The sequence below is a fragment of the Triticum urartu genome, chromosome 7 (genome assembly GCF_003073215.2).
Source record: "Triticum urartu cultivar G1812 chromosome 7, Tu2.1, whole genome shotgun sequence".
Classification (NCBI taxonomy): Eukaryota; Viridiplantae; Streptophyta; class Magnoliopsida; order Poales; family Poaceae; genus Triticum; species Triticum urartu.
The window spans coordinates 137,511,905-137,518,197 of record NC_053028.1 but is presented as its reverse complement, the minus strand read 5'-3'; the positions used below and the strand labels follow the sequence as shown (position 1 = coordinate 137,518,197).

Below are 6,293 nucleotides of genomic sequence, written 5' to 3'. Positions count from 1 at the left end.
ATATGATTAATTGAACTTCAATTTATCATGAACTTAGTACCTGATAGTATTTTGCATGTCTATGTTGTTGTAGATAGATGGCCCGTGCTGTTGTTCTGTTGAATTTTAATGCGTTCCTAGAGAAAGCTAAGTTGAAAGATGATGGTAGCAACTACACGGACTGGGTCCGTAACTTGAGGATTATCCTCATTGCTACATAGAAGAATTACATCCTGGAAGCACTGCTAGGTGACAAACCCGCTGCAGGAGCAACGCCAGATGTTATGAACGTCTGGCAGAGCAAAGCTAATGACTACTCGATAGTTCAGTGTGCCATGCTTTACGGCTTAGAACCGAGACTTCAACGATGTTTTGAACGTGATGGAGCATATGAGATGTTCCAGGAGTTGAAGTTAATATTTCAAGAAAATGCCCAGATTGAGAGATATGAAGTCTCCAATAAGTTCTATAGCTGCAAAATGGAGGAGAATAGTTTTGTCAGTGAACATATACTCAGAATGTCTGGGTACCACAACCACTTGACTCAACTGGGAGTTAATCTTCCTGATGATAGTGTCATTGACAGAGTTCTTCAATCACTGCCACCAAGCTACAAAAGATTCATGATGAACTATAATATGCAAGGGATGGATAAGACAATTCCCAAGCTCTTCGCAGTGCTAAAGGCTGCGGTGGTAGAAATCAAGAAGGAGCATCAAGTGTTGATGGTCAACAAGACCACCAGTTTCAAGAAAAAGGTTAAAGGGAAGAAGGGGAACTTCAAGAAGAATGGCAAGCAAGTTGCTGCTCAAGTGAAGAAACCCAAGTTTGGACCTAAGCATGAGACTGAGTGCTTCTACTGCAAAGGGACTGGTCACTGGAAGCGGGACTGCCCCAAGTATTTGGTGGATAAGAAGGATGGCAAAGTGAAAGGAATATTTGATATACATGTTATTGATGTGTACCTTACTAATGATCGCAGTAGCGCCTGGGTATTTGATACTGGTTCTGTTGCTAATATTTGCAACTCAAAATAGGGGCTACGGATTAAGCGAAGATTGGCTAAGGACGAGGTGACGATGTGTGACGCCCCGAGTCCGATGCGCCAGGTGTCTTCCAGTTATTCGTTGCTGTTGCCTTGTCATTGCTTGCGTTTTGCATCTTGCCATGTCAGCATCTGCATTACATCATCATGTTTTCAAAACTTGCATCCGTCCGGGTCTCCCAGTTCTTTCAGTTGTCCGTTCTAAGCCCAGACACACTTGCACGCGCCCGCGACATGTCCGAAATAGTATTTTATAAGTGGCCAGAAAATGTTCTCGGAATGGGATGAAAGTTGTCATGCGGTGTTGTTATGTTGTCAGTAGGTCGCCTGCCAAGTTTCATCGCATTCGGAGTTCATTTGATACCCCAACGGATAACTATAGCGGCACCGCTGCCGGTCATACGTCGGACGTTTTCGGTCTCCGGAAACCGTTGCCGGGCTGCTATTCGGCCACCTCCTCGTGATGCGCCGCGCCCGCGAGGCCGCCTCCATGCTCTGCTGGTTCTGCCCCCCCCCGACTCCCCGCGCCGGCCCGACGCCGCCACCTACGGCATCGCCGTCGCCGGGTTCTGCAGGTTCGGGGACCCCAGGAGCGCGCTCGTCGCCCTCGGCGAGATGGCCTCCGACAGGGTTCCGCCCTCGCTAGAGCTGCAGGAGGCGGTGCGGGATGCGGGATGCGATGCTGCAGGACGCGAGGATCGAGGAGGCATGGGCGCTGGAGGAGGCTATGCGGCCGCCGGAGTCCAAGAAGACGGGAACCAAGGCGGCGCGTCAAGTGAGAGAGCTTCGGGTGAGAGAGAGAGAGAGAAGAAAAAATGGAAGGAGGAAGAGAAGGAGAGAGGCAGGGTGCGGGGACGGCCTGGTCCTTGTCGCCGGTGGTGGTGCTCCGGTGGCCGGCCGGCGGCGCGACGAGGAGGAGGCCAGGGCGGGGCGGGGGTTACGGGAGGCGAAGCAGCTCGGGCTCGAGGGGCTCCTCCCCTCGATCCAGATCGGGCCCTGCCGCGCGTGAGGACGAAGGAGGTGCGGGGGGTTTCTGCAAAAAGAATGCCACATCGGTAGCTGACATGCGGGCCCCGCCGGTCAGATACACCGTCAATACACGTTTATACGCGATTTAGACCTTTTTGTAACGTCTAGCCCCAGACTTGGTACTGACATGTAAAAATTACCAAACTTGGTACCAATCTGCTTCCAATGCCCCAATTGTGGTACTTCTGTGCAATTTACTCGTGCATATTGGATAGAATTAATGGTGCTTTGGGTTGGATAGGAAATAGAATGATTTTCAAAAATGGGAGTTATAAACTGCAACTGTTAGCTCATGCTTCATAAAACAATCAACGCAATAGTCTGTTCATTGTAGTGAGCGCACATGCGTGAAAACAAGAGGCAATTTATATAGTTTTAATGGAAACCAAGACATGAGAATTGTAATTTGACACTAGCGGAACCTTATAAAGCTTATGTGAGTCTGCTTTTGTTCCTTCTATCCACTTTGTTTGTACATGTGATCTATTTACCTTGGGGTTGGGTTCCACTGTCAGACTCACATAAGCTGTATATGGTTCTGTGGTTTATAACTTTCATGTAAAGAATTTCCTGCGTCTTTACTTTTATTGCCTATAAGATATAGGGATGCCACCTTGGTCCTTGGCAACACTCTTGGTACACTCTTCAAAAGGTTCATTTTTCATGTATTTGAGTGTTTAGTGCAATACATCATACTGCATACTGCGCCTTTAGGGACATGCACATACTCTGCAGCCTTCAAAGACCTGAACTAAGACATGTTCAATAACATTAACAGATCTACTGCTCCTCTTCCCGACACTGGTCAGTGGCTTCTTCTAGCACTAAACGAGAGGCTTCCTCAAACTGTGGTTTATCTATTGAGAGCCCACATCATCACACTACATAGTTACTTGATGTTGTTTATCATGTTGGGATTCTCGGCATTTTTTGACTGCATCGAAGGTCCTGGCCTTGGAATAGGCACAAGGTATATGTTTGTTATGGCGGTCGGGTGTTTCTTCGGACCATAACATTTGTTTCTACCATTCTTCCATCCGCAAGGCCTTGGTGTGTTGCTGCTCGATATAAAATACCTGACCATCCTCATGCTTGGGCACAGAAGTATTATGTTCCGTATGCTTCTGATCCGCGTGCAATCCGTAGGGTCATACTAGTGGATATGCCATATGGTTAGAGCATTTAACTTATGAAACTTCCTGGTGTAGCTGCTTTAATTTGGTTGACTTCTAGTAACTGTTTAGGATCATTTTCTTATTGCAGCCAGTGTTCAAAATTACACTGATCACTATAGACCTGATTGGGCAAATATGAGCTTCCTAGTAGACATATTGAGGCCCTCTGCCGGAGAGGGGCCTTCGTGGTATCATTTGGTGAATAAAGCTGGTGGTGGTTGCAATGATCTTACATATAGTGGCCACATGTTTGTTGCTGTCCTGACTGCTATGGCATGGACGGTATGTTGTGTTGTCATCTTCATAGAACTAACTTCTCTTTAACTTTTGCATGTCATGCTACAAATGATATGAAATTGACTCACCAGGGTCACCCCTATGTTCAAACATTCTTATGTCACAACCAAGTGTGATATGCGCACCCTTGCTAATATGTGGTTCTGGATTAGCCTTAGAGGTGATTGCTCAACATGGCTCTTGCATTTAAGTCCATGTAAAAGAGGCCATCAACCAGTTCACGTCACTCTTTCATATGCTATTGTTGCATTTATACCATTCATTGTCTTTCTTGTCCTGGAAACAGCGTCTTACAGAAATGTAGGAAAAGGCTGCATCATATAGACCCAAAGTGGTCGGACCCTTCTCAGGACAAGCGGGAGCTACGTGCACGGGGCTGCCCATTGTCTTTCTTGTAGTGTAAAAACTTTGTTGTGATGAAGAATTCAGCTAGGTGTTATGTATCTCCCTCTCTTCAATATGAACGCCACGCTACATTCGGACAGTTTTTATGTTTAACTTTTGTGTTGTCAATTAATCCCTGTACAAATATCCATTTGTTCTAAAGGGATATATGTCCAGCTTAATACTATATATGTCCATGTTGCACCTTGCAGGAAGCGTACGGGGGATGGATATCAGGTGGGATATGGTTTCTAGTCCTGCACAGTGCCCAGAGGGAGATACGGGAGCGTTACCATTATAGTGCCGACTGCATTGTAGCAATTTACGTTGGAATCCTCTTGTGGCATGTCACTGGGTTCATCTGGTCCACCAGGGATTCAGATCAAGCTAGAAGACTCGCCAAACTCGATGAGGTTCAGAACAGATTATTTCATGCTGCAAAGGACTCGGACATCGACGAAATAAGGGGGCTGCTAAATGAAGTTGAGATGGCTGGACAGTCAAAGAAGACCTTCTCACAGGGTGTCATCTTATCCTTTGCTGCTTTTATGATTACATTCACCCTCCTGTTTGTTCTCCTTGCATTCTCACTTACTAGCAATGGATGATTGATTGGCATCCTGACTTCCATTTATTTTTTGCCAGAAGTATATTTTAGTCAGTGCTCCTGAACTTGTCGATGCTTATATTGGCTGAGAACTTGGGAATTGATACTAACAGGTAGTTTTAGAGCAGGGAACCTACTTGTTGATAAAAACATGCAGGTTTTGCTGATAAAGGAATGGTTATTTCTTGCCTTTCAGTACTTATTTTTGATGTGACAAGAATTAACATGGTGCAGAGCATGAACTGAATACGAGAATGTGGCTCTGTAATGTATCATGGTGCTCCTGTTGTGTGCATCTGTTTTTTCTTTATGTGCTTTGGGCTCTTTTCTTTCTCTATTTTTTAGAGAAAAGACACGATATATTTTAGAGATAGATGAAAACTTTATTTTAAACATGTGAAGATTTTTTTGAAGCATATTTTTAAAAATACCTTACTTAGTTTTTAAAAATGTTCACGACACATTAGAAGATGTCCGTGGAATGTAAAAGTTTGTTTGCGCAGCTTTAAAATTAATGTTTGTCCAAAAAAAATGTTTGTGATATTTAATATATATTTTTGGCTTTAAACATTTAATATTTATAACATGTTTAAAAATATGTTCATGCCATTTAAAAAAGATCATGAAAATATATTAAAAAATGTACTTGTAATTTGTAAAAAAGGTTCATGACATTTAAAAAGTCCACATGTTTCAAAATATGTTCATGACTCTTTTAAAAAAAACTTTCATGAAAATGTAATTTTTTTGCGGGAATTTAGAAAAGTATTCACAGTTCCTTCTATATTTTCACAACACTTAAAAAAGGTTCACACTTTAAAAAATGTTCGGAAGCTGCTGGAAGCTTCCTAAAACCGTGCAAAGTGAAGCAAAGATGGGCAGGCCCATCAAACACAGCGATCCCTTTTTGTGGGCGCTCGCTAGCGAAAATAATAGCAAGTGGCCCGTTAAGCGCCGAATGGTCTCGAGCTCCTTGTATATATTACTCGGCCCGACGCCACATGAGGAGCTACTTGAGCACTTGCTGGATGCTCAAAAAAAAAAACACTCGAGCACTTGCTGTTGACCCCGGCTGAGTGGGAGTCCAGTTCAAGAGGAAGGAGACGGCAATGGCTCCAGTAGAAGAAAAAATTGTAAATTCAATAAGGCAATGGCCCATTGCTATAATTGTGATGACTATGGGAATTTCCCAAAGGAATGTCGTGCGAAAAAAAAATGTGCTGAAGATGAACCAAGCTTGTTCTGATTGAGCAAGAGAATGCTGCCTGTCTGCTTGGTAAGTCGCATTCCCAACGAGGAGTTAATGTTGGCAGCAAGTTGTGTCACCAGCTTCGTTCTAAAAAAGTTTGTCACCGGTGGCAAAAGTTCTATGTTCTTCTCTAAGTTGCGTCCACGAGTACGTGGTTATGTGAGTTATTGTGCTAGATGTTCTCATAAAATACGCGTGTGATGAAAATCTTGTGTTAGTTACATCCAAAGTACAGTATACTTCTGCTGTTTGTTGGGTCCACGAATTCGAATTCTCAAGTTAGTTACGTCGCCAGAAAATACGGTCATGTAATAGGTGTGTCTATAAGACAATATATTTCTTGTGTCCATAAGAAACTCTGCATATGTGATAATGCAATATAAGGGTCCCATCCAAAATATGCTAGAGCGAAGACGATCCGTATCTGAGATTGGCATTGACAATATTAAGGGGAGATCGTTAGCATTAATATTTTCACTAGTACGCAGTACAACTTTGAAGCTCAATCTCCCTTACACACAAGTTAAC

At 43.7% G+C, this 6,293-nt stretch overlaps 1 pseudogene; it reads left to right on the top strand.

Annotated features, from left to right (window-relative positions):
• Positions 1-1,691: 1,691 nt before the first annotated feature.
• Positions 1,692-4,687, top strand: LOC125518559 (annotated as a pseudogene).
• Positions 4,688-6,293: the final 1,606 nt, after the last annotated feature.